The 9444-nt window shown below is 40.1% G+C and overlaps 1 protein-coding gene across 2 annotated transcripts in view; it reads left to right on the top strand.

Annotated features, from left to right (window-relative positions):
* Positions 1–9444, top strand: part of ITGA8 (integrin, alpha 8) — a 205515-nt gene that overhangs the window by 26014 nt on the left and 170057 nt on the right. The gene's annotated exons all lie outside the window — the stretch shown is intronic.

Raw genomic sequence — 9444 nt, 5'->3', positions numbered from 1 at the left:
ATATGTTCCCTTCCTATGTGTGTATATATACATACGTATCACATAGATGTTATACATATTTTATATATAATATAGATAGATTTTTAAAAATAAGTATATATTAAAGCCATTGACCTTCATGTAGTTGTATTGCTGCAAGATTTCTGTTGTACAACATCGACATCCCAGCTTAAGTGGGGATACCTTAAGCTGGTGATACTAAACTGTGATAACAAAACAACAGACTTACGCTGTCTTAAACTATCTTAAGCTATCTCTAATTAAGAGATTTTAAAAAAAAACCCTATGGATCTTCACCTGTATCGCTGCACGATTTCTGTTGTATGACTTCCCAATTGACAAAGAACTTTCATGCTCACTTATCTCACGGAATCTTCCTGACTTTATGATCACCTGTGCAGGAGGAGAAGAGGAAGCTATTCTCAGCCCCTTTTTACAGAAGAAATCGAAACTGCAAAAGATTAAATGAATTGCCCAAGGTCACCTAATCATTGACGGCAAGAACCTTCAGCTTCAAATTCTATCATCTTCCAAGCTGCCTAGACATAAATAGAAATGTCTATATTTTCCAGTTTAAGCTATAAACTGTACGATGCTGTAATGCTTTGTTAGTCATGTGCACTTTGGGTGAGGATTTCCAGAACTTGTTTTTTAAAAACATCTGGAAACATCAAAAGAATAAGATTTTTAAGAGGGAAATTCATGATTTTCTACTGACATGTCAAAATGTAAATTTTAGGTTAAGATTGAGTAGGTATAATTTATTCTTTAAACAGTCCGTAATCATAAGTAAACTCCATTGAAAGTTTAATTACATGTTTGTTTTGGCCTCACTTAATAGGAATAAAAAGTTTATTTTGTAATGCATTTTTATAAAGTCAAGGAAGAAAAATAAAATGCATACCACAGGAAACACACAAATAAGATGCCCTAGTACAAATGTCTTTTGAAATTCATTAGCTATTACTGATAAAGCTCTAGTTAAAACTATGCAGTTAGAACCACGTGTGAAATAGTTGAATGTGAAATCAAGAGTGAAAGAAAAGATGCATGCTTTGCTTTATTTTGTCTTATTTTATTTTATTTTAGACAGTCTCACTTTGTTGCCCAGACTGGAGTGCAGTGGCACAATCTCAGCTCACTGCAACCTCCACTTCCAGGTTCAACTAATCCTCATGTCTCAGCCTCCTGAGTAGCTGAGACTACAGATGTGCAACACCGCACCCAGCTAATGTTTGTATTGTTAGTAGAGACAGGGTTTCACCATGTTGGTCAGGCTGGTCTCGAACTCCTGGCCTCAAGTGATCCACCTGCCTTGATCTCCCAAAGTGCTGGGATTACAGGCATGAGCCACTGCACCTGGCCAAGATGCATGCTTTTTATTAAGAACTAAAGTGTGTTATAATCGGGTTGAGTTTCTACCCAGATGGCCCCACTCATGCTGACATCTGCAAAGTGTATGTACAATTGTGTTGGGGTGTTATCTACTGTGGCTGTGTAGACATGCGTTATTCAGTTAAAAACCAAGACTTTGGAGTCCTTCCTGCTGGTTCCCGCTAACACATGCTGGGAAGCCTCTGTTCTTCAGAGTAGGCAGAATCCCGTGTGCTTCACTATTGGGAAAGGTTTGGAAATATTTAGAGTAGTTATAAACATATGGTCTTCAATATGAAATCAATAACTGAAGTGTAGATTCAAGGATACCAGAGTCTACACTAAGTTTGCAAGACAGTTACCTCTGAAATGCAAATCTTAAGAAAATGCTTCTTTTAAGTTGTGAAATGTCATGGTTGAATACATATTTTCATGTCATATTTATCTAATGGGAGTCATGCTCTAACTTAGACTTAATCAAAGAGAAATCCCCCTCTATATGAAAATTGGTGCTCAAGTTTTTTTTAATTGAGAAAAATTGTATAAGGCTGGGTACAGTGGCTCACACCTGTAATCCCAGCACTTTGGGAAGCCAAGGCGGGAAGATTGCTTGAGTTCAGGAGTTCAAGGCCAGTCTGAGCAACATAGCAAAACCCTGCCTCTACCAAAAAACAAACAAACAAACAAACAAACAAACAAAAAGCCCTGCATGGTGGCGTGCACATATTTCCAGCTACCTGAGAGGCTGAGGTGGGAGGATCACTTGAGCCCAGGGAAGTCGAGGCTGCAGTGAACTGTGATCATGCCACTGCATTCTAGGGTAACAGAGAATGGGTAACAGAGTGAGACCCTGTCTCAAAAAAAATTGTATATATTTATCGTGTACAATGTAATGTTTTGATCTATTTATACACTGTGAAATAATTAAATCAAGCTAATAAACATATTCATTACCTAGCATGGTTGCCTTTTGTGTATATGTGTGTGTATATTAAGAACATTTAAAATCTATTCTCTTGGTCAACTCTACAATAAATCTCTATAATTTATTCATCCCAACTGAAACTTTGTACCTTTTGACAAACATCTCCCCAATCCCTTCTGCCCTCCCCACCCTCTGGTAACTACCATTCTACTCTTTGCTTCTATGAGTCTGACTTTTTTAGATTCCACATGTAAGTGAGATCACGCAATATCTGTGGTTCTGTGCCTGGCTTGTTTCAGGCACAAAATTATTCGTGCCTTAGCACGATATCCTCAGGTTCATCCTGGCTGTGGCAAATGAGACGATTTCCTCTTTTAAGGCTAAATTGTGTTCCATCATATACACACCACATTTTCTTTATTCATCTGTTGAAGGACGCCTAAGATGATCTCATACCTTGGCTCTTATGAACAGTGCCTTCATGAACATGGGGGTGCAGATACATTTTCAATATACTAATTCCATTTCCTTTGAATATATCCTCAGTAGTGGGATTGCTGGATCATACAGTAGTTCTATGCTTATCTGTGGTTTTGTGCCTGGCTTGTTTCAGGCACAAAATTATTCCTGCCTTAGCATGATATCATCAGGTTCATCCATGTTGTGGCAAATGAGAGGATTTCCACTTTTAAGTCACAGTGTTGACTTTGAACCCTGGAGTGGTGGACACCGGTGGCCCAGGCTCTGTGAGGCCGGGTGCAGTGGCAGCAAAGTCCTATGAATGGTAGGGTGCAGTGGTAGTTTGGACAGGGAGCAGTGCAATGTTGGCTTCGCTTCCCAGGGAGTGGGGAGCCTCAGCAGCTCACACTATGGAGGGCTGAGCTCCAGCACTTAAGGGAGGTGGGTGCTGCTGCCATTTGGCCCAAAGGTTGGGTAATACAGCTCAGAGAAAGCTATGTTTCCTGGAGAGGGTGGGCAAAACACGGGCTTGAGTGCAGAATCACACCTGCTCCTCTGCACCAAAGCACCAATTCCCTGGGGCCAAAGCACAAGGTTGCTTCTGATGCCAAAGGGGTGCAGCTCCTCTGTGGGTTTGGATTCAGCTTTTCTGCTGGGCCCATGCTCTGAGTAGCTGGCAGCAGGGCACAGCAGCAATTGGGATAGGGAGATGAAGGGCCCAGGGTGTAGGGAGCTGCAGCAGGCTGACTGGGGATTGGTGCACTGCTGTGTGTGTGTGAGGAATAGTGCAATGTTGGCAGAGGCTCAAGGATGGAGGGATGCGGTGGCTAGTGGCCCCCAGAGCAGGATGCACTCTAGCAGTGACTCCTGCTTCCAGATGGCTCAGTGCAGTAACAGCTTGGGTCACAGCAGTGGGGTACAAAGTGAGCTCCATCTCTGAAGTTGCTCCGCTGTGTGACAGGTAGCTCCACAGCTGGGCTCAGGGCTTTTGAGGACTGCAGAATTCTCCCGAAGCAGACTGCAGGTGTCCATGACAGTGATGGGGCACAGGAGGCCTCCTGCTCTTCCTTTCCCTCCTAGCTCTGAGTTCATCCTGGCTTGGGAGATGAAATGGTGGAGGCAAGACGTTTTGTTCCCCTCTCTCTGCGGCCATCCGGAGTTTCTATTCTCACAGAGTTTTTGCCACTCCCTTGCTGTACTCCAGTAATCTCCTTAAGGTAGTCTGGTTGCAATGTCGTTGTTTGTTGTTGTTTTGGTCCTTTTTTGTAAGGGAGCAAGTGTCAGGCACCTCTAGTCTTCATCTGGCCGATGCCGTCTGTCCTAAGTATTTTTTTAAATGCTATTGTAAATGGGATTTTTGTATGATTTTGTGTCCTGCCATTTTACCGGATTTATCATTTTAAATAGTTTCTTAGTGAAATCTTTGGGGCATTCTATATATAAGATTATGTCATCTGCAAACAGGACAATTTAACTTCTTTTCTGATTCGGATGTCTTGTCTTTTTCTTGACCAACTGCTCTGGTTAGGACTTAGAGTTCTATGTTGAATGGAAGTGGTGAGAGTGGGCATTTCTCTCTGGAAGGAAAAGATTTCAGCTTTTCACTGCTAAGTGTAATGTTAGCTGTGGGCTTGTGATTTATGGTTTTACTGCGTGTAGGTACTTTCCTTCTATATTTAACTTTTTAAGAGTTTTTATGTTGAAAGTATATTGAATTTTGTCAAATGCTTTTTCTGCATCTATTAAAATGATCATGTGGTTTTTGTCCTTCATCTTATTAATGTGGGTAGTATATTTATTGATTTGCTATGTTGACCTGTACTTGCTTTCCAGGGATAAATCCCACTTAAACATGATCAATGATCCTTTTAATGTGCTGTTGGATTTGGGTTGCTAGTATTTTGTTGAAAATTTTTGCATTTATGTTTATTGGGGATATTAGCCTGTAATTTTCTTTTCTTGTAATGCCCTTGTCTGGCTTTGGTACCAGAGTAATGCTGGCCCTTGGATTATTTCCTTCTCTTCAATTTTTTTTTTTTTTTTTTTTTTTTTTTTTTTTTTTTTTTTTGAGACACATTCTCACTCTGTCTCCCAGGCTACAGTGCAGTGGCAGGATCTCAGCTCACTGCAACCTCTGTCTCCCAGGTTCCAGTGATTCTCCTGCCTCAGCCCCCCAGTAGCTGGGACTACAGGCATGTGCCACCATGGCCAACTAATTTTTGGATTTTTAGTAGAGACAGGGTTTCACCATGTTGGCCAGGCTGGTCTCTAACTCCTGAACTCAGGTGATCTGCCTCCTGGACTCCCAAAGTGCTGGGACTACAGGCACGAGCCACTGTGCCTAGCCAAATACCATTTTTTCTTAGGCAAAAACTTTGTAATCAAGAACCCAAAAGCAAATGCATCCAAAAGAAAGATGGATAGCTGGGACTTAATTAAACTGAAAAGCCTCTGCACAGAAAAAGAAATAATCAGCAGAATTAACAGAAAACCCACAGAGCGGGAGAAAATCTTCACAATCTATACATCTGACAAAGGATTGATATCCAGAATCCACAAAGAATTCAACAAATCAGAAAGAAAAAAACAATCCCATCAAAAAGTGGGCTAAAGACATGAATAGACAATTCTCAAAAGAAGATATACAAATGGCCAAGAAGCATATGTAAAAATGTTCAACATCGCTAATGATCAGGGAAATGCACATCAAAACCACAATGTGATACCACGTCACTCCTGCAAGAATGGCTATAATTTAAAAACTTTAAAAAAATAGATATTGGCATAGATGCTGTGAAAAGGGAACACTTTTACACTGTTGGTGGGAATGTAAACTAGTACAACCACTACAGAAAACAGTGTGGAGATTCCTGAAAGAAATAAAAGAAGATCTACAATTTGATCCAGCAATGCCAGTACTAGGTATCTACCCAGAGGAAAAGAAGTCATTATGTGAAAAAAGATACTTGCATATATGTGTTTATAGCAGCACAACTTGCAATTGCAAAAATATGGAATCAGCCCAAATGCCCATCAATCAACGAGTGGATAAAGAAAGTATGGTATGTTTATACACCATGGAATACTACTCAGCCATAAAAATGAATGAAATAATGGCATTCTCAGCAACCTGGATGGAATTGGAGATCATTATTCTAAGTGAAGTAACTCGGAAATGGAAAACCAAACATTGTATGTCCTCACTGATAAGTGGGAGCTAAGCTATGAGGATACAAAGACATAAGAATGATACAATGGATGTTGGGGACTCCGGTGAATGGGTGGGACTGGGGTGAGGGATAAAAGACTAAACACTGGGTACAGTGTACACTGCTTGGGTGATGGGTGCACCAAAATCTCAGAAATCGCCACTGAATAACTTATTGGTGTAACCACACAACACCTGTTCCCCTAAAACCTATTGAAATAAAAAACAAAATGAAAAAGAAACTATAATACCATTCTTCTTTAGTTTACAAGACTGCACCAAAGACTATGCTATCAATTGTTGGCAAACTACAACTAAAACTGGCCCACCATCTGTGTGTGCACAGCCTATATGCTGAGAGTAGTTTTTACATTTTTAAATGGCTGGAGAAATGTTTTTAAAGAATAATATTTCATGACACATAAAAGTTATATAAAATTCAATTCAATTTCCGTGTTCCTATATGAAATATGAAATTCTATTGGAACACAGCCAAGTCCAAGCCCATTCTTTCACATATTGTCTATGGGCTGCTTTTGTTACAGGGCAGAATTGAGTAGCTGTGACAAAGATTATACAGTTTGCAAAGCCTAAGACATTTATCTAGTCCTTTACAGGAAAAGCATTGTAGACCACGGCCCTATATTATTCATGGCATTATTTTTTAAGTGGCCAGAAACACATACATTTAATTAATGATGGTGGTAACCTCTGGAGGGGGAGGAGGGAAGAGGAATAGAACGGGGGACAGGTGTCAAAAGGTACCATAATGTTTGTGAATCACAATTCACAAACGTTGTCCATTCTTCACAATTATTGATTCTTCCTAGTGAGAATACCTGTGTTTCACGTATTAAAGTCCTTATATTTCTCTGTACTTTTAAAAAGCCTCAGAAAAGCTAAAAATACATGTATCGTGTAGGCGTTTTTCTGTATCAGTGCATACAAATCTATCATATGTGTATAACAGTTGAATCTTTGTCTTATAGAGAGCAGACGTTTCTTTTTGAGTCTCTTATTTATAAACATTTAAGTTGCTCCAGTTTTTGGTGTCACAAACAGTGTAGAAATATTTTCATACTATATCATGTGTGTGTGTGTGTGGGTGTGTGTTTTAGAGACAGGAGAGTACTTACTCTGAGACTTTAGAGACAGAATACTCTTACTCTGTCACTGAGACTGGAGTACAGTTGCATGATCCTGGCTTACTTCAGACTCTACCTCCCAGGCTCAACTGATCCTCCCACCTCAGGCATGGGCCACTATGCCTGGCTAATTTTTTTTTTTTTTTTTGGTAAGAGTTGGGGTTTTGCCATGTTGTCCAGGCTGGAGTGCAGTGGCGCTATCATAGCTCACTGTAGCCTTGAACTCCTGCCTCAAGCGATCCTCCCACCTTGGTCTCCCAAAGTGCTGGGATTATAAGCATGAGCCACTGTGTTACTATTTCCACTGAACAAAATACTGAAACAATTCTTTGATCAGAAGGAAATATACATTTAAAATTTGGATACATGGTGCCAAATGGCTGTTCCAAACTTCGGCATCAAATTATTGTCTTGAGGTAGAGCAAATATTATTAATTTGGGGCCGGATTGGTAAGTGACAAGTGGTAAATTATTATTGCTTTAATTTGAGGCACAGGTTATTTCTCTGAATTTTCTGGCTAATTTATCTTTACCTGTAATGCCTGTTCGGATCCTTAGAAATTGTTTTCTATTGAATTTTAGTCTTTTTCTCGTGGATTTGGGGACTCTGACATATTCCTCCTTTTCTTGAAAAATTTTCACTTTGGTTTTCATTTGTTAGCTTTGTTAATCACCTCCTGCCACTTAGAAAACTTGAGAATGTATGCAGCCCCTATAAAAGCTTTTCTGAGCGTTTGCCTTTGCTTTCTCCATAGTTTGTGATATGCTGAGAGACTCCCTTAGGTAACTAATGGGCTCCATTGTCTCCCGGAACCACTGGTCCTTGTGAGTTCTGTGGGCTGACAGTCCTCCCAGGGTAACCCGATGCCTTCCTTCTGCTTCAGAGGACATGCGACCCTACCCTAAATGTGTTGTCCCATGTCAGTCAACAGGTTTGGTCAGGAAAACAGAAAGCACATTGAGTATTACAACTAGGAAGGAATTTCACGCAGAGTCTGGCAGGCTTTCATGGACATCGGCAAGGATGGGGTGTGAAAGTCTGGAAAGTTGCTACCTGCGGATCAAGGAATGTGGGAGTTTAGGGATCACAGGACTTGATCTCTGCTGTCCAAAGGACCAAAGAGGTGATTGTCAGGAGGATATTTGGGAGCTGCTGGAAGAACATCACATCTGTCACCGCTGATGTCCACATGCTTCCTGTGGCTGTCACCAGAAAACGTGGCTTCTCTTTCTTTCCCGGTTCTCAAATCTCTCCTGAGCCTCTCATTCATTCAGAATCCTGCTCATTAGAAAGTCTGAGAAATGTATTTTCCATACGTTCAGTCCTTCCCATAAAGAAAAGAGACTGGAAGGGCTGACACAGTGCTGAGTATTGACAGACATTACTTGGAAGTAGTTTTCACTAAAGGTCAGATCAAATTAAATCAAAAACTTCCTCCATGCATCAAAGGTTCATTGAGCACTAGGCTGACACAGTAATGAGCAGTGTGTCAGCTTATTTGGCATGAAAGAACCTTGCTTAGAAAAGGGAAATAAGAAGTTAGGGAAAGCTCACCTTCACAGTCAACCCACACACATCTTACTTGTTTGAAATTTGATTCAAATACAATGTTAGGTTCAAAGTCAGATAATTTATTGAAATAATAAAACAGAATTTTAGAAAGGTGATTTGTTGACTTCAAAGGTCAATGAGAGGATGATACACACAGATTAAAAACTCGTCTCAGTACATAGAGACCTGGGACAGTGGAATTCTGCTCTGTTATAATCCTTGGATTGGATATGAAATTAATGAAGCCCATTCATTTGTACCCTTAGTCCAGAAGAAATATATTACTGAAAAGTAGCCCAGTTGACACTTGCAATCAAGTCATTACACAGTTCACCCTATAATGGCAGAAAAGAGATCTTGGGAATCACACAGGCAGAATTGCAGAATTTTAACCAGCAAAGGAAGGTCCGGTTCTTCCTGTGGCTTCTTTTTTTCCCTAGAATTCATTTCCTTCCTCACTGAAGCCGGCTCTTCTGAAGTCCTTTTGGGATCTCCTTTAACTCTGTTTGAATTTTTGAGGCACTGGTCTTCTTTTCGTGGCTTTTTTATAGTTTAGTAATTTTAAGACCACTCTAGTACTTTCTCCCTGTGTGTAATCTAAGCCACCTGGACAATGTTGTGAGGTGTCGTAATTTCGTTCCTGAGTGCCACAAGTCACTACTAACAACATATTATACTTGTATTTCTGAGAGTTTCTTTTGAATTCTTGGATTTAGGTTGAATTTCTAGGTTCCTAAGATATATATAGATATATAATAGATACAATTATTACATATTATAA

This window comes from Colobus angolensis, unplaced genomic scaffold (genome assembly GCF_000951035.1).
Source record: "Colobus angolensis palliatus isolate OR3802 unplaced genomic scaffold, Cang.pa_1.0 Scaffold133, whole genome shotgun sequence".
In the NCBI taxonomy this organism is placed as follows: domain Eukaryota; kingdom Metazoa; phylum Chordata; class Mammalia; order Primates; family Cercopithecidae; genus Colobus; species Colobus angolensis.
The sequence above is the reverse complement of the archived record's forward strand: the minus strand, read 5'-3'. Positions and strand labels throughout refer to the sequence as shown.